Here is a 20,076-nt window from a genome sequence, read left to right as displayed (position 1 = left end):
AGGTGCGACAAACCATCATTACACATGTATACCTATGTAACAAACCTGCACGTTCTGCACAGGTACCATTTTTTTTAGACGGAAAAAAAAGACAGTATTTTTATTTTTGTAATGTAAATGTGTGATAATTTGTTTAAATCTGATATTGTTTCTATTAGCTTAAGTTAAGCATTGAGACAAAAATTGGAAGCATGGAAATGAGAAAACACTAGTAATGATTCTGTCAGGGGTGCATAGTCATTGTGTATAGATTAGGAGGTAGAAAGTGATCCTGTCTTATGATTTTAAAGTTGGAAAGGAACTGAAGGATAATCCAGGCCAAATGCTTCATGTCATAGATGGGGAAACCGAGCCCTAGAGAGAGGAAGTAACGTACTCAAGGATGTGGAGGTCCTATGTGGCAGAACCATGCGTAGGACCCTATTTCCTGTTACTCACTTCTTTTCCTTTCCTTGATTTGGGTTGCTTTGTTACTGGTACTTAATAATTTGGTAGAAACTTGACATGTACTTCATGATATTAAATTGATATTGTAGGTTGAACTCTGGAGGGGTTTTAGGACTCCTTGTCTTTTCTGTGGTATTGAAACAATATGGTTTCTATTAAAATATTCAGTGAACCTTCTATCTTTTGAAGTATTTGGTTAGATGAAATGTGGATAGTAACCAAAACCTCTATAAGTAGTATTATACTTTGGTCTGATTGAATTACTGAGCAGTTTTATATTATTCTTGTTGAGTGTTTTTAGTTTGTTGGTTTGAAAAAGGAAACAGTTCTACAGATGTTTTTTTCTGGTAACCTCTGACTGCTTTTCTATTGATCTCCTTTTTACTTCAAATGATAAAACTAAAAGAAGCTTTGTTATGTCTTTTAACAAAATATTGATCTTTTATTGGTATGAAAACATCTTGGTTGTTAAATTGCTTCATTAATTTTATACCTCTTTTATATTGAAAGTCTGTAATTGTTCGGTGTAAGAGTTACTCCAGTTACTGCTTGTTTTAAAGTTGATTTTCCTTTTAATTTAGAGACATAAATGAATCATTTTTTCCCCTTTAATTTCTTCCTGCTATATAAAAGACATTAAAACTTTTTTAGGCTATCAATAATATTACATAGGTCTTCTTGGATAATGCAGTCCTATGTTGTTGGTGAAGGTTCTAAACCTGCTAGTCTTGCCTAGTTTCAGATATTGTTTGGTAAAATAACATCACTATATTATGCGTGCAACTACTCCAATACATATGGAATTCAGGAAACTTGGATTTGAATTGTCTGTCTTTTAGTTACTATCTGTGGCAAGTCACTTAGCTCCTCTCAGAATCTCTGTTCCTCATCTTTTAAGTGGAGACAGTAAGATTTTTAGAGTCCTTGTAAGGACTAAGTAAAATAAAGCATGCATCCCTGGCACATTGTCAATGCTCATAAATAGTAGCTGTAAAAATACTGCACCCAGGGTAAACTATAGACCAGTATATTTATTCTGCAACATTATTCCTGTTAGCTATTATTTAATTCACCCAGCTTACTTTCCTCATCAGTTAATCTGTAACCCTTTTCTCCTTATATAAAAGACCTGGGATTATTTCATTGAGGGAGGTCAATAAGAAGATTCCCAAGGAGGATCTGATTAAAAGGTATCTATTTTCCCCATGATAAGATCAATAATTCCTTCTCAAAGGGGTGTCAGAAGAATATTTGAAAATTACCTTCCGGCAAACTCTTTCTCTGCTTCTGGGAATAGTACATATTTGGATAGGAGACAATAAATAGATGGGCAGTATCTTGTGCAGGAGTTCTGAACAACTATAGAATGTTTCCATCTGTTCACTTTTCAGTTTTGTTCACCTTGACTTTCCTATCTTAGACTCCTGAGGTTGTTAGATGCACCCCTCTCATCCACACAGTGACTGTATCTATCCATCTGGCCCATAAAACTCCTTTCCAGTGAGAAATACATCCATTATACAGGATTAGAGACAGTGGCATCTTCTTCCACATTATAGTTTAACTTAGGCCTGGCACCAAACTAGTGTTTTTTGATGAGATTGTTATCAGGCAAGAGAATGAAGCTAGTTCTGTAGTATGGTACCACAGAGAAATTAGCCTGTTTCATGAACAAATGCAGATAATAGGGTACATAATTTTTAGTACTGAAGCATAGCCATGAGTGTAATCTGATTGTCAGAAAGTATTCAATTCTTAACCTATGGCCCTTATTTTAACCAAACATAGTCTGAATGTTACAAAACTTTAAATTATTTATGCAAATAAAGTCACTTTATGATTGATTATCTGAAGCTCCTGTTTTTGTCCCTGATAAATATTATGGGACCTTTAGTTACCTCTCCAATTTGCACTCTCTCTGTATTTCTGGACAAATCAACAAACTATTTCTCAATTGCTATGTGGCATTGGTCATACTGTTTCTCTCCTACCCAAACGCTCCTTGTTGAAGGAGCCTCACCTTCATCAGCACTGCAGCATCCCTGATAAAGATGTAGGGAAGACAATTAAGACCCCAGCTCCATGCTTCACCTGGTTGCCTAGGCCCTTTGAAGAAATCTTGCAGTGTGGCATATCGTTGGTCTCCCTTGGACAAGAAAATATAAAGTCCTGCCTCCCTAGATACCAGCCTACCTAACTAAGCCTTCTAAAATAGTGGGCTTTAGAAAATCAAATCTCATATCTGAAGATAGAGGTAATCATCAGTGTTCCAGAATGGTAGCATTTCTGGCCCTTGAGTGCACTATAAAGGTTGATGAATGTCAGTGGTTTCTGGCAGGTTTAATGCTTAGGCAAGGGAAGGGAGGAATCAAGGAAGAATAGGAAATAGTGAAGAGAGTAAGTAAACAGTGGGGAAATAAAAATATGTCTGTGATCAGCAGTGGTAAAATTCCCCTGAAATTTGTTAGAGATACAACTTAGTAGTTGCCTGAAGATGCTTACCTTTCCCTAGTGGTATTTAAAATCTCTCCTGCCACTAGCATTTTAGTTCTTTCTTTCTTCTTTCATGTATGTTTAATTTTTGAAAATAATTGGAGATTTATGGTAGTATCAGTGGTATTTTTTCCATTTTTTTCTCTTGAACCATGTTTTCTTTGCTCCAAAAAGCAAATGGCAGTCTTCAAAGGATGATTTGTTTCTACTATTTGTATAAATTGAGTATAAGCTGCATCCAATTCCTAGTGCATGCATGAAACTCTTTTTGGGGAAATGTGACCAATATATAACATTTTATTGAATGTTTCTTGAAATTGGTGTCAAACTTTTTTATTTCATTTCTTTTGGGATGCCTCATTGAATTGAAACTTCATTATTTCCTTCCATGGCTTAGGCCACCTTTACAGGGAATATACCATGTGAGCTCCTACTTACCCATTAAGACCAGATATCCACTAGGGACTTAATGGGCTAATGTGTTCCTCTTTCACCTCCTATGTCCTAAATTTAGCATTAGCTAAATTGACTAATGAAAATAACCCTAGCCTTATCCCTCTTCCTAGTGGATATTGTTTTATTTAAACATTTCATCACAGAACTTGGTACAATTGTTAGGCACTTCTTACATGATCCTGGAACTGAAATGTCAGATACGTGTAGGGTATTATAACCTAACCAACCATAATGAGATACCAGGATGGCTATGATTAAAAATAAAGGAGGTGGTGAGAGTGGAATAAAAAGTGCTGGAGAGGATGTTGAGAAATTGGAACACTCAAACATGGCTAGTAGGAATGTAAAACAGTGGAGCCACTGTAGAAAACATTTTGGGGATTCCTCAAAAAGTTAAATATAAACTTAACCATGGAATGACCCAGCCATTCCACTCCTAGGTATAATGCCCAAGAGAATTAAAAACATATGTTTTCACAAGAACTTTTACATGAATGTCCAAAGCAGCATTTTTTGTCATAGGCCAAAAGTGGAAACAACCCAAATGTTCATCTGCTGATGAATGGATACACAAAATGTGGTCTATCCATACAATGGAATATTACTGAGCTATAGAAGGGAATGAAATACTAAGATATGCTACAATGTGGATGAATCTCAAAAACATTGTTCTGAGTGAAAGAAGCCAGACACAAAAGGTTACATATCGTAGGCCTTCATTTATATGAACTATCCAGAATAGACAATGGCGGCAGAAAGCAGAATGGTAGTAGCCAGGGGATGACAGAAGGAGGGAATAGGGAGTGACTGTTTAATGGATATGAGATTTAATGGATCTGAGATGAAATGTCTTGAAACTAGATAAAGGTGGTGGTTGCACAACATTTTGAATGCTCTACATACAACTAGATTTCACTTACACTTTCAAAAGGTTAACTTTATGTTATATAAGTTTTACCTCAGTAAAAAATAAGCAAACTCACAGAATTTAGAGTGAAATTCTAAAATCTTGACAGCCACTTGCTCCCTTCATTTTTTGGGGGCTAATCTTGTATAATTTCAGGCTTAGGCTACCTTGTTGGGGTAAGATTAGTTTTAAAATTCATAATGCTTTTTTTCTAAAAGTGTTCAGTAAAGATAAACAAAAAGAAGAAAAATTAGAATTACCATAATTGTACTGCTTAGAACAATTCTTAATATTTTTGTATGTGTATTTCCTGTGGTTTTTCCAGTGTGTAATATATGTACACATACTCTATACAGGCATGTACATATTTGTGAAATAGAGTCATTTTGCATATAGTGTTTATAACATACTTTTATCATTTAATGATGCATTAGAAAATTATTTGGTCTATTTTCTATAGTTTCACAAGTATGCAGCATAACTCTTTTAAAATATATCTTCAGAAAAAAAATAGCAGCAAAATAGGGTAAAGATCATGTTTCATTTGTGTTTGAATCCCTGGAGTTGTTCAAAAGAAATGGCCACTTTATTGGATTGGGTTGGACTGGATTGGATTAGATTGAATAAAACTAGAATAAATTCTAGAAACCAATGAAGAACTTCTGAAATATTCAGCATCTTGTTTTGTTATAATACTCTCTTAGTTTCATTTTAGTTGGTGACTTGATATACCCCTTTTTCCCTTCAGGATGTCAGGATTGTAGAAGCCTGAGTGTTATGTGAAGCAAATGTCCCCGTGTATTCGGTTTTAGTTTACTATAGCTGGTACAACAAAATACCACAGACGGGGTGACTTAAAAACAAAACTTTATTTTCTCACAGTTCTGAAGGGTGGCAGTCCAAGATCAGACCAGCAGGTTTAGTTTCTCCTGAGGTCTTTCTCCTTGGCTTGCAGATGGCTGCCCTCTTGCTATGGCATCACATGTCCTTTTCTCTGTGCATGCGCTTCCCTGGTGTCTGTATGTTCTCATCTCTACTTTTTATAAGGACACCAGTCAAATTGGATCAGGGCCCACCATAATGGCGCCATTTTAACTTAATTACATCTTTAAAGGCCTTATACAAATAAAATAAACACATTATAAGGTAACGGGGGTTAGGGATTCAACATCTGAATTTTCAATTTTGAATTTTGGGGGTGCATGTAGGCATACCTCATTTATTGTACTTTGCTTTATTGCGTTCCATAGTGTGGGTGTGTGTTTGTTAATTTTTTAAAACAAATCAAAGGTTTGTGGTAACCCTGTGCTGAGCAAATCTGTTGGCACTGTTTTTTCCAATAGCGTAGGCACTTTGTGTCTCCGTGTCAAATTTTGGTAATTGTAATATTTAAAAGTTTTCATTAAAAATTAAAAAAAAATTTAATTACTGTGGGCACATAATAGTTGTGTATATTTCTTTTTCATTATTATTATATCTGTTATAATGACCTGTCACAATTGGTCTTTGATGTTACCATTGTAACTGTTTTGGGGTACCACCAGCCGCACCCGTAGAAGACAGTGCTCCATCAACTGGCTGATCCCCCACCTCTTTCCCTGTCCTTGGGCCTGCTTATTCTTTGAGAAACAACAGTATTGAAATTAGGCCAATTAATAACCCTGCAGTGGCCTCTAAGTGTTCAAGTGAGAGGAAGAATCACATGTCTCTCACTTTCAATCAAAAGCTGGAAATGATTAAACATAGTGATGAAGACATGTCAAAAGGCAAGAGGCCGAAAATGAGGCCTCTTGCGCCAGTTGGGAGAGTTATGAATGCAAATGAAAAGTTCCTGGAGGAAATTAAAAGTGCTACTCCAGTGAACACATGAATAGTAAGGAAGTGAAACAGACTTGTTGCTGATATAGAGAACGTTTTATTGGTCTGGATAGATGATCAAGTCAGCCACAATATTCCCTTATGCCATAGCCTAATTGTAAGGCCCTAAATCTCTTCAATGCTGTGAAGGCCAAGAGAGGTGAGGAAACTCCATAAGAAAAGTTTGGGCCATAGTGTGCAGGTAGCTGTCCCTACCTGCTTCTTGCTGAGGCTGCCTCAGAACCCCTGTCCACTGCTTCATGACTTTCTGTTGTCTCTTGGCAAAAATGGCAAATAATGATGCTGTTCTGAAGAGGCTGGAGCAGAAGGAGGCAGAGGTGGATCAAATCATTGAATATCTTAAGCAGCAAGTTGCTCTACTTAAGGAGAAAGCCACTTTGCAGGCAATTTTGAGGGAAGAGAAGAAACTTTGAGTAGGAAATGCCAAACTGAAGGAAGAAATTGAATTGAAACAGCTAATTCAGGCAGAAATTCAAAACAGAATGAAGCAAATACCATTTCCATCTGGTATTCCACTGCACACTAATTATGTGGTTTCTGATGGTGATACAATCTACATCAGTAACAACCATATCTTCTGGTATCAAAGAACAGATAAAAGGAGGAGCAGGAGAAGAAGAGAAAGCAAAAGAGAAAATTGAAGAGAAAGGAGAGAAGGAGAAAAAACAGCAATCAATAGCAGGAAGCACCAACTCTAAGCCAATAAATGTTTCCCATCTAGATCTTTGAATTGGTTGCATCATAACTGTCAGAAAACACCCTGATGCAGATTCTTTGTATGTAGAAGATGCAGTTGTTGGGGAAATAGTCCCAAGAACAGTTGTCAGTGGTCTGGAGAATCGTGTTCCTCTTGAATAGATGCAAAATCAGATGGTGATTTTACTTTGTAACCTGAAACCTACAAAGATGAGGGGAGTATTATCTCAAGCAGTGGTCATGTGTGCTTGTTCACCAGAGAAAGTTGAAATCTTGGCCCTTCCTAATGGAGATAGAATTAGGTGATGCTTTCCCTGGGGAGCCCAACAAGGAACCAAATCCTAAGAAGATTTGGGAGCAGATCCCACCTCATTTTTATACTATGATGAGTGTGTGGCTATATACAAAGGAGCTCTCTTTGAGATGAAAGGGAAGGGAGTGTGTAGGGTTCAAACTATGAACAACAGTGGAATAAAGTAAAACAAAATGCCTTCATTATTGAAATACATTGGAGAACACCTTATAAAAAGGACTGTATTTTCCACTTGTACCTAAAAAAAAATAATAATAACAGGAAAGTTTGAGGCTACCAGAGGTTTATGAGGTTTAAGAAAAGAAGCTATGTCCATAACATAAAAGTGCAAGGTGAAGCTGCAAGTACTGATGTAGAAGCTTGAGGCAAGTTATCCAGAAGACCTGGCTAAGATAATTGATGAAGGTGGCTACAATAAACAACAGATTTTCAGTGTACATGAAATAGCCTTTTACTAGAAGATGATACCATTGAAGACTTTCATAGCTACAGAGAAGAAATCAATGCTTGGCTTAAAGTGTCAAAGGACAGAGTGACACTCTTGGTAGGGGTTAACGCAGCTGGTGACTCTAAGTTGAAGCCAGGGCTCATTCAACATTTACAAAATCCTAGGGCCCTTAATATTGATGCTGAATCTACTCTGCCTGTGTTCTATAAGCAGAATCACAATGCCTGGATGACAGCATATCAATTTGTGGCATGGCTTACTGAATATTTTAAGCCCACTTTTGAGACTAACTGCTCAGAAAAAAAGATTCCTTCAAAAATGTTACTTTTCACTGACATTGCACCTAGTTACCCAACAATTCTGATGAAGATGTACAAAGAGCAGTCATGTTAACACAACATCAATTCTTCAGCCCAGGCACCAAGGAATAATTTCAACTTTTAAGTTTTATTATCTAAGAAGTATATTTTATAAGGCTATAATTGCCATAGATAGTGTTTCCTTTGATGGATATGGACAAAGTAATTGAAAAGCTTCTAGAGAAAGAAGTAACCATTCTAGATGCCATTAAGAATGTTTGTAATTCATGGAAGGAGGTCACAGTATTAACACGAACAGAAATTTGGAAGAAGTTGATTCTAACCCTTGTGGATGACTTCGAGGTCCATCCAAGTTCAAGGCTTCAGTGGAGGAAGTCATAGCAGATATCGTGGAAATAGCAAGAGTATTAGAAGTGAAAGTCTGAAGATGAACTGAACTATTTCAATCTTGCAATAAAACTTGAACTGATGAGGAATTGCTTCTTATGGATGAGTAAAGAAAGTAATTTCTTGAGATGGAATCTAGTCCTGGTGAAGAGGCTGTGAATATTGTTGAAATGACAACATAGAATTTGGAATATTACATAAACTTAGTTGATAAAGCAGAGCAGGGTTTGAGAGGATTGACTGCAAATTTGAAAGAAGTTCTACTCTGAGTAAAATGCTATTAAATAGCATGACATATTGTAAAGAAATCTTTCATGAAAAGAAGTAAATCGATATTTTAAATTTCATTGTCTTATTTAAGAGATTACCACAGCAAACCCAACCTTTAGCAACCACTACCTTGATCGGTCAGTAGCCATCAATATCAAGCCAAGACCTTCTACCAGCAAAAAAATTATGACTTGCTGAGGACTCGGATGATTGTTAGCATGTTTTGGCAATAAAGTATTTTTTAAACCAAGTTATGTGCATTGTGTTTTTAGACATAATGTCACTGCACACTTAATAGACTACACTTTAGTGTAAACATAATTTTATATGCACTGGGAAACCAAAAAATTTGTGTGACTCACTTTATTGCAATATTTGTTTTATAAAAGTGATCTGGAACTGAACCTGCAGTATCTCTGAGGTGTGCCTGTAAATCGGTGTTCATAAAATATACCAAACTGAGAAAGACAACGTCATTGTGTCTACAAGAATCTTACCATGGGGACTTGGTTAAAGTGGGTCACCCAAATCTACCAAGAGGTAGATTTTCTTGCATTTTTATGAATGGCTCTGATTAGCAGAAATTTGGAGAAAATTGATAAAAAATATGTGTGGCAAGAATAGTAGGAAAAATGTTGGACATTTTTTGTTTTTAAACCAAGAAAATATCTAGGCCAGGTGTGGTGGCTCACACCTGTAATCCCAGCACTTTGGGAGGCCAAGGTGGGTGGATCACCTGAGGTCAGGAGTTCAAGACAAGCCTGGCCAAGATGGTGAAACCCCGTCTCTACTAAAAATAGAAAAATTAGCCGGGCGTGATGGCGGGAGCCTGTAATCCCAGCTACTCGGGAGGCTGCGGCAGAGAATTCCTTGAACCCAGGAGGTGGAGGTTGCAGTGAGTCGAGATCGCGCTACTGCACTCCAGCCTAGGCAACAGAGTGAGACTGCGTCTCAAAAAAAAAAGAAAGAAAAAAAGAAAAAAAAGAAAATATCTACCATTAGCATAGGAAAATTCATTATAGCAGCATATTCCCACTATTTTAATGGCCTGAAGAGAAATAGCACTATATTAGCAGTTCATAATTAACCTATAAGCAGGGCTTGTTGATCAGTATTTTTGGGGAAAAGAAGGCTTCACAGTGGGGATTTTTTGGTGCTAAATAGAAGATACTCCTTTCAAATAAAAGCAAATTGGGATAAATTTGTCATTTTTTGGAGATAAATTATGAACATTTTAGATTAGTAAAATCTTCCTAATGATGAATTTCATTTCAAGGACAAGTTTTGTTTAATTTTTATCTTCAAGATCTGTGAATATAGAAACTTTGAAATAATAGTGGGTTTGTTTTTTTTTTTTTTCTTGAGACAGGGTCTTGCTCTGTTGCCCAAGCTAGACTGAAGTAGCCCAATCGTAGCTCACTGCAGCCTTGGACTTTTGGGTTCCAGTGCTCTTCCTGCCTCTGCCTCCTGAATAGCTGGGACTGCAGGAACGTGCCCCCACACCTGGTTAATTCTAAAAAATTTTTTAGTAGAGACAGAGTTGCCTGGGCTATATTGCTCAGGTTATGGAAGATTTTTTAAAAACTGTTTTCATATTAGATAATGACTTCTTTAAAATGTATACTCTTCACTTGAGCAGGGAATAAAGAGTTGTTTTCTGAAGTTTGGCTTGAGAAAACAACTGTTTGGCATTTAAAATCCAAGTGGAAACATGTTTCAAATGAAAATTTTTTTTATTTCTCTTATTTAAGACAAACATAGTTTATAGCCTTTATATATTAACAGTCAATCAAATAGCAGAACCATCTACATTTATCCGAAATAAGCTAGATTAGTTTGTTTGTATTTTCATGTAAGTCAAATAGGCATTTGCTTATGAGGAGCTATTTAAATGCATCTTTACAAGAAGTGGTACAATTGTCTGCAACATTTCTTTATCTCAAAATAATTTGGGTGAAATAACATCAGAAGATATCAATTTAAATGTTCCACTTGAAATCCAGTTAGTTTTTGATTATTCACACTAATGGAAGGAGAGTGGAGGCATGTAGACTGCCAAGAGACCTTTAATCCAAAAATTACTTTTTAGCATTTGAAGATATTTGGGTAATACATTTGGATAATGGTGTGTTTCATGTCCTTTGGCTTTTTTAAGTTAAAAAATTTTTTCAGAGACAGGATCTCACTCTGTTACTCAGGCTGGAATACAGTGGCACCATATAGCTCACTGCAGCCTTGAACTCTAGGGCTTGAGAGATTCTCAGCTGCACGCAGTGGCTCACGCCTGTAATCCCAGCACTTTGGGAGGCCGAGGCAGGTGGATCATGAGGTCAGGAGATCGAGACCATCCTGGCTAACACGGTGAAACCCCGTCTCTACTAAAAATACAAAAAATTAGCCGGGCATGGTGGTGTGTGCCTGTAGTCCCAGCTGCTGGGGAGGCTGAGGCAGGAGAATGGTGTGAATCCGGGAGGCGGAGCTTGCAGTGAGCCAAGATCGTGCCACTGCACTCCAGCGTGGGCGACAGGGCGAGACTCTATCCAAAAAAAAAAAAAAAAAGAGAGATTCTCCCACCTCAGCCTCCAGAGTAGCTAGGACTACAGTTGTGTGCCACCACACCCGGCTAATTAAAAATTCTTTTTTGTTGAGACAGGGTCTCGCTATGTTGTCTACGTTGGTCTTGAACTACTGGGCTCAAGTGATCCTCCTGCCTTGGCTTCCCAAAACATTGGGCATACAGGCATGAGCCACCATGCCTGACCCTTTTGACTTTATTGACAGCCTTTGAATTTTAAGTAAATGCTGAAATATATGTAGCTTACTGGAATATATATAGGAGACTTTATAGTTCTTTCTTTAGATCTTTGGATTTCCTTAAGAGACAGAACACTTTACAAGACCCTTTGTTTCTCAGATATACATATAAACAGCAACACATTTGAAAGGTAAATTCCAAATAATGATTAATGTTCTTTGCAGAGAATAACAAAATACATATTAATTACTTAGGGTTCTAGTTGTATTTTACTTTCATAGTTAGAAATCTGTTTCTTTTTCTTTCTTTTTTTTAGAGGCAAGGTTTTACTCTGGTGCCCAGGCTGGAGTGCAGTGGCTCAATCTTAGCTCACTTCAGCCTTGAACTCCCCAGGCTCAAGCGATCCTCTTTTCTCAGCCTCCTGAGTAGCTGGACTACAAACACATGTCACTGTGCCTGGCTAATTATGTTTATTTTTATTTGTAGAGTTGGGGTTGCTTTGTTGCCCAGGCTGGTCTTGAACTCCTGGCTTCAAGTGATCCTCCTGCCTTGATCTCCTAAAGTGTTGGGATTATAGACATGAGCTACTGCACCTGGCCAGAAATTTGTTTAAGTAAAATGACTGTATTAGTCAGGGTTCTCCAGAGAAACATAACGTGTGTGTGTGTGTGTGTGTGTGTGTGTGTGTGTGTGTGTGTGTATGGAATTGGCTCACATGATCACATGATTATGGAGGCTGACTAGTTACAAGATCTGCAGTTGACAAGCTAAGGAGGGTTGTTAGCCTTTTTGTTTTATTCAAAACATCAGTTGATTGGATGAGGCCCATCCCATTACCCTGAATAATGTTTGCCCAAATGTCTGGGCACCTTTTGGCCCAGTCAAGTTGATACATAAAATTAACCGTCACAATGACCTACCTTAAAGTTCTTAGTTGGACATTTTGCATTTCTCATCAGGAACCTAGGCTGATTTACAACCTTTGATATTGATTTCAACCACAGTATAGTTAATGAGTTATCAATGATGACAAATCATGATCATTTCCAATACAAATATTAACTGATTATTTATAAATATGTTATTTTTCCCACGTTGTTCTAGACAGTGGGACATAGAGGTAAACTAGGTAAAGGTGCTCACCTCCTGTAACTTATATTCCAGTGGGAGTGACAGATAATGCCCAATAAACAAATAAATGTATATTAAAATGTCAGGTAGTGATAAGCATAATGAAAAAATAAAACACAGTAAAGGGGTACCGTTTCAGATAGGTTTGTTAGGAAAAGTCCTGAATGGGTGACATTTGTACCGAGATGTGAATAAAGTGAAGGAACAACTTATGTACACCTTGAGAAGCACATATCTAACTCAAGTTTTTGGCATGGTTTAAGGTCTTTCTTTCATATATCTGTATTTTGCATACTGTGGTGCTCCTCAGATATTCCTTCTATGAAAGCTTGTTGCCCCAGTTTCTGGGAATACAATGGGCAGATACCCCACAGCTGTCAGCCCCTTCAGGGACTCTCTCAGCTGCAGGGCGACAACTTGACTAACTAAGGTAACCCTGCTTCCCAGGATGGCCCACAGTCAATGACTGATTGCTGTGGAAATATAGAGTCCTATCTATTTTGGCCCAGCTAGACACAACTCTGAAGGGCCATTCTAACTCCAGAGTTCCCTGTGGGGTCAGCCAAGACTGTTGGTAGATTTGGATCACAGTTTAACTTTTTCCTCTGTCCAAACCTGTTTCATTCCCCTCCCTTTTCATAGGTTTGATCCCAAAGGTACTCCTTAATATACTCCTGCTAATCTTGGTCTAGAGGTCTGCTTCCCAGAGAACTCATCATTTACTATGAAGTTTTGTGAACCTACAACTTATTTATGATCTTATCTCAGTAATACTTGGCAGCTGGGTTTATATCAGGCCACGGTCTGCTTCCTGACAGAATTTTACATGTTAATATGAACCTTTCTTTTCTGACTCTAGCACTCTGAAAACTGACTTTATACCTGCAACACAGTTTGGAAATTGCTAAAAAGGTTATGATTCCCCTAACCACTTTGATCTTATTATTTCACTGAGAGATATTTTAGAAGCACTGGTTTATCTTCACTACCTACAGGAGTCTAATATATTGTTTTACTTAATTAGAGTCTGGTCAACATTAACCTCTTTTTCGTTTATAAAGAGAATGATACGGCTGGGTGCAGTGGCTCACGCCTGTAATCTCAGCACTTTGGGAGGCCGAGGCGGACAAATCATGAGTTCAGGAGATCAAGACCATCCTGGCCAACATGGTGAAATCCTGTCTCTACTAAAAATACAAAAATTAGCTGGGCATGGTGGCGTGTGCATATAGTCCCAGTTACTCAGGAGGTGGAGGCAGGAGAATTGCTTGAACCAGGAAGTCGGAAGTTGCAGTGAGCCAAGATCGCGCTACCGCACTCCAGCCTGGTGACAGAGCGAGACTCCGCATCAAAAAAAAAAAAGCTACAAATTCATGTCAATGAATAGGGATTTTCAAATTATCTTCATGCTGCAAAAGGAGAGAAATCACTTTATAACTTATAACCATGAAGCTATTTCCATTAAATATTTAAGAAATGCAAAATTCTTGGTAATGGCAACAAAGTTAAACAATTTAATATGGGGGATTTTTAAAAGCAACTATGTTTAATTATTTCAGGGTTTCATATAACTTTTGAAAAATTAATATATGATATAAATTCCCATTTACTGTGTAATTGGTATTATTTGTGAAAGAACTTCCTTCTTCCTGTATCAAGAAACATAGGGATTAGATTTGTAATTTACATAACCTATAAGAATCATCATGAATTCTTTTCAAACCTGACACCAAAAGTATTTTAAGAAATCTCCATACCAATATCTGTCATGGACATAGATATACACATTCTTTATAAAATTTTAGTATATGAAATACATAAATATATACAGTGATAATACATCATGATCTAGTAGAGAATATCCCAAGAATTTAAGATTGATTAAAATTTGAAAATCAGTGTAATTAATCATATTATCAGGCTTAAAATTAAAAATCAGCCAGGTGCTATGTCACAGTGCTTTGGAAGATTCAGGTAGGAGAATCACTTGAGACCAGGAATTTGAGATCAGCCTGGGCAACATAGGGAGACTCTGTCTCTACAATTTTGTTTTTTTTTGTACAAATTAGCTGGGTGTGGTGGAACATGCACCTGTAGTCTCTGCTATTGGAGAGGCGGAGGTGAGAAGACCACTTGAGCCCAGGAGCTCAAGGTTGCAATGAGCTATGATTGCACCACTACACTCCAGCTTGGGTGACAGAGCAAGACTCTGTCTCTAAAAAAAGAAAAACCATATATTCCTTTCAATAAATATAGGAAAAGTGGTTGAAAAAATTCACTATCTGCTCATGATAAAAACTCAGAAATCTAGTATTAGAAGGGAACTTAAGATTCCCTACCATTGATGTGAATTTGTGTCATTCTCTTTATAAATGCAAATTAGAAGGGAACTTTAGGGATATCTCTGAGAAACTTTCAGTTAACATTGTACTTGATGAAAGACTGAATGCTTTCTCCCTTAGATTGGAAACAATGTAAGAATGTCCATGCTCACCATTTCAATTCAACATGCTGGTCCTAGCCAATGTAATAAAGGAAGAAAAATAAATAAAAGGCAGAATAGAAAGACATAAGTAAAATAGTCTTTATCTACAGATGACATGATCTTCTATGTAGAAAATTCTGAGGATTATACAAAAATGCTGCTAGAACAAATAAGTGAGCTTAGCAAGGTCTCAGGACACAAGATTAATAAAGAAAAGTCAATCCTATTTCTGTATGGTAGCAGCACTCAGAAATTTCCATTTCCAAGTGTTATTTTATAAAAAAAAAAAAAACTCAAAATGGATCATAGACTTAAATATAAGCACAAAAAATGTAAAAGTTTTAGAATAATTCATAGAGGAATAAAAAACTGGAGTTAGCCAGGGGCGGTGGTTCATGCCTGTAATCCTAGCACTTCGGGCCAAGGCAGACCTAGATGTAAATTCCAGACTTGCACTTGAATCACGTTCTTGCTACATATTATCTATGCAGTCTCTGCTAAATTATTTAGTTTTTCTTAGCCTTACTTTCTTACCTATAAAATGGAGATAATATCTGCTAGGAAGTGTTAATGTAAGGCAGTGGTTCTCCAAGTATGGTCCCTGGACCAGCAGCATTAGCACCACCTAGAAATTTGTTAGAAATAGAATTCAGACCTACTACTTCAAAAACTCAGGGTGGGTCACAGTAAATTGTGTTTTGCCTTTCAGGTGATTCTGATGCTCAAGTTTTGGAACCATTGATGTAAGGATTGTGTGTATTGTGTGCTGAGTTTCAGAGTGTTTGCTATGTACTAAGCACATAATTAATTTTAAAAACAAATGTCTACCCCAGCAAACCTTCTGGTTGACATTAGTTTTGGCAGTGATTTTTAGGATATTACAACAAAAGCACAGACAATAAAAGTAAGAATAAACAAGTGGGACTACACTAAACTAATAGGTTTCTGCTAAGGAAAGAAATAGCAAAGTGCAAAGGCAAACTATGGATTGGAGAAATATTTAAAAATCATGTATCTGATAAGGAATTAATTAATTAACCTTCTCTTCCCTTACACTATTTCTTCCAGAAATGCTTTCCCCATTTTTCTAAACCTTAACATTCTTTCAGGACCCAACTCAAATTCCATCTGCCCCCAGAATTCATTCCAAATCATAATAATTCTCTATCCCCAAAACATAGTACTTAATAACTAGACCTTTTGGTGCTCGCTGGTAACCACTAGCCACATATGGCTATTGAGCCCTTGAAACATAGCTATTATATGTGGAGATGTGCTTTAAGTGTAACATACACACTGGATTTCAAAGGCTTATTACAAAAAAGGGATATATAATTGACTCTTAAGGAATGCAAGAGTTAGGGGCACAGACCTTCTACGCAGTTGAAAATGCGTGTATAACTTTTGGCTCTTTGAAAATTTAACTACTAATAGCCTACTGTTGACCTCCAGCCATATTGATAACATAAACAGTTGATTAACACATATTTTGTAGGTTATATGTATTACATACTCTATTCTTACAACAGAGTAAGCTAGAGATAAGAAAATGTTATTAAGAAAGTCATAAGGACTTATAAGGAAATATATTTACTATCCATTAAATGGAAGTGCAGCATTATAAAGGTCTTCATCCAGTGAGTTTTATACTTTCATATGTTTTCATGTTACTAACCAGCATCCTTTTGTTTCAGCTTGAAGAACTCCCTTTAGCATTTGTTGTAAGGCAGGTCTAGAGGTGATTAAATATTGTTTGACAAAGGCACCCTGAATACACAATGGAAAAAGGATAGTTTTTTTCAAAAATGATGTCGTGAAAACTTTATATCCACCATGAAAATAAGAGAAATCATATTCTTATCCTACATCATATACAGCAATCAACTCAAAATGGATTAAATATTTGAGCATATGACCTGAAACTGTGAAACTCCTAGAAGATAACATAGGGAAAAATCTCCATGACGTTAGTTTTGGCAGTGATTTTTAGGATATTACACCAAAAGCACAGACAATAAAAGTAAGAATAAACAAGTGGGACTACACTAAACTAATAGGTTTCTGCTAAGCAAGGAAATAGCAAAGTGAAAAGGCAACCTATGGATTGGAGAAATATTTAAAAATCATGTATCTGATAAGGAATTAATATAAAAAAAAGAAACTTGTACAACTCAGTAGAAACAAAACACCAAAGATGGGCAAAGGACCTGAATAGAAAATTTTCCAAAGGACACATACAGATGGCCAATAGGTATATTACAAGGTGGCTCAGTCATCAGGGAAATGCAAATCAAAACCACAGTGAGGTATCAATGCATATCTGTTAGAATGGCTATTATAAAGAAGAGACAAAAGAAAACGAGTCTTGGTGATGATGTGGAGAAAAGGGAACCTTATACATTGTTGTTGGGAATGTAAGTTGGTACAGCCATTATGGAAAGAAAACAGTATGGAGGTTCCTTGAGAAATTAAAAATAGAACTCCCATATGATCCAGCAATCCCATTTCTGGGGACTCATCTGATGGAGATGAAATCAGCACATTGAAAATATATTTGTACTTCCAGGTTTATTGCAGCATTATTAACAATAGCCAAGATATGGAAACTACTGAAATGTCCATTGATGGATGAGTGCATACAGAAAATATGCTATTTATATGCAGTGGAATATCATTCAGCCTTTAAAAAGAAGGAAATTTCTGTTATTTGTGACAATAGTGAAATACATTATGTTAAATGAAGTAATTTAGGCACATAAGGACAAATACTGCAGGATCTCATTTATATGTGGAATCTAAAATAGTTGATCTCATAGAAGTTTTAGAGCATGCAATTTAGTACGTACAGCATGGAATAGTGGTTGCCAGTGGCTGGGTGAGGGGAAAATGGGAAGCTGTTGGTCAAAGCATAGAAGCTTTCAGTTACAAATAAATTTTGGAGACCTAGTATATTGTATGGTGACTATAGTTAATAAGAATGTACTTGAAATTTGCTAAGAGAATAGATCTTAAGTTTTCTGAACACACACACACACACACATACACACACAGTAACTATGTGAGATTGGGGTGTGCTAATTAGTTTGATTGTGGAAATCATTCCACAATGTATACATATAGCTAAACATTTTGTACACCTTAAATATGTATAATTTTTATTTGTCAATTATACTTCAATAAAGCTATAAAAACTTTTCTGTTCTGAAGGAAAACATAAAGATTATATTTTAGAAGAGTAATAAGAAATACATTTTCCTGGATAATTTCATTGCTTTCTCTACAAAGAAAGGAAGAAAATACCTTTTCCATTAAAAACAAAAAGAAAATATCTGATGTGCTTAGTGATTCTGAGAAGTCATTTATGATAAACACAGCAAAATAATATAAATATTATGTTACCTGTTTATCATTGGCATTATACGTAGTCTCAAACTCCTGACCTCAGATGATCCACCCTCCTCAGCCTCCCAAACTGCTGGGATTACAGGCATGAGCCATTCCACCCAGCCGCCCTTTAATCTTTATAACAAATATGCATCATAGGTGTTATCTCCTTTTATAGATGAAGAAAGGCAAATGTTAAGACCAAAACAAAACTAGCAAGTAGCAGAGCCAAGATTCAAACACAGATATTTCTGACTCCAAAACCTATATTTTTAACTGTACTGCACCATAGAGAAAACTGATTTTACTCATCTATTCCTATTTTATAGATGAGGAAATTTCCCCATACTTATATATTTTATGTAGAAATAAGAATTGTAAACAATTTTTTAAGCTGTAAGATGACATTATTGATTTGCATTTTTTGCAAAATTGATATAATTTCAATACTCCTGTAAAGTTTGATGCTCTACTATTTTGAGATAAACAGAGAATATAAAGGACAATATTTAATCAAATCTGTGAAGTAGTAAATAGAATATTTTGTAACAGTTTTCATATGTACGGCATATTAAAAGAAAATCTTGAGTTACAGATTGAATATCCCCAATCCAAAAATCCAAAATCTGAAATGCTTCCAAATCTGAAAGTTTTTGAGCGCCAACATGACACTGTAAGTAGAAAATTTCACATCTGACTTCATGTGAAGGGTCACAGTCAAAATGTAGGCACACAACACAAAGCATCTTCAAAGGAAAAATAAAATTGTCTTTAGGCTTTGTTTATAAGGTATATACATAAAAAAAAATGCATTAAGTGTTTAGACTTGGGTCCCATCCCCAAGATATCTCATTTTGTATATATGCAAATATGCCAAAAATCTGAAAAAAATCAAAATTCAAAACACTTCTGTCTCAAGCATTTTGGATAAGGGACACTCAACCTGTAGTAAGGAGGATGCCTATAGTTGATAAAATATTAAGTTTGGTGGGATTTAATGAAATCAAAATGCCGTGACATGATTCATGCAAACTGGTTTGTCATTTACTAGGATTTTGACCATTTCTAGGTAAACTCTGGCTTTCTTACAGAGTAGATGTTCAAAATATGAATTTGCATTTACTGTTTTTAAGGAATGATCACTGTTTTCATTACACTATAAAAACATGTAAATGATAAACTTTTTAATGTGAAGAGGTAGTTTTTTTCTATTATTAGTTCTATAAACAAATGCCTGAATATATAGTTGTAAGAAAGTTCCCAAACCAATATTCTTATCTTGACTCTGAGCGTAGCATTTGATTTGGCCTGATTCATACAACTAGAAAGGGGTTAGTGTTTATATAGGGTGAGAGCTCTGCCTATAGTTGTTACACATCTTGCAGATGAACCCTGTATTTTTAATATACATATACCCATATCTTTTTAGTCTTAATGTTTTAAAGTATCAACTTTCTTTTTTTCTTTTTTTGCTTCAGAAGGTGGTAGGATAGAGCTTGTGTGTACCTCAGCTCCAGGTGCTGCCAAAAGACTTCCAACCAACACCTGTGGGTGGGAGCCGGCTGGTTTTCCTTTCATTATCAAGCCTGGGCATACTCAGGGAAAATGCACCTTCCAGACAGCTCTTTATTTTCGAAATGATTATCAGTGGTATCGGCCAAGAGAGAGGCAGCTGGTGGGCTCCTGTACCCTATCTAGCCCTCTAT

General features: G+C 36.3%; 1 protein-coding gene and 1 pseudogene across 4 annotated transcripts in view; both read left to right on the top strand.

The window, feature by feature from the left end:
• Positions 1-20,076, top strand: part of MACROD2 (mono-ADP ribosylhydrolase 2) — a 2,131,323-nt gene that overhangs the window by 122,575 nt on the left and 1,988,672 nt on the right. The gene's annotated exons all lie outside the window — the stretch shown is intronic.
• On the top strand, positions 6,186-9,588 carry LOC116461517 (aminoacyl tRNA synthase complex-interacting multifunctional protein 1-like; annotated as a pseudogene).

This window comes from Hylobates moloch, unplaced genomic scaffold (assembly GCF_009828535.3).
Source record: "Hylobates moloch isolate HMO894 unplaced genomic scaffold, HMol_V3 SCAFFOLD_21, whole genome shotgun sequence".
Classification (NCBI taxonomy): domain Eukaryota; kingdom Metazoa; phylum Chordata; class Mammalia; order Primates; family Hylobatidae; genus Hylobates; species Hylobates moloch.
Note: the sequence above shows the minus strand (reverse complement) of the source record. Positions and strands in the feature narration are given on the sequence as shown.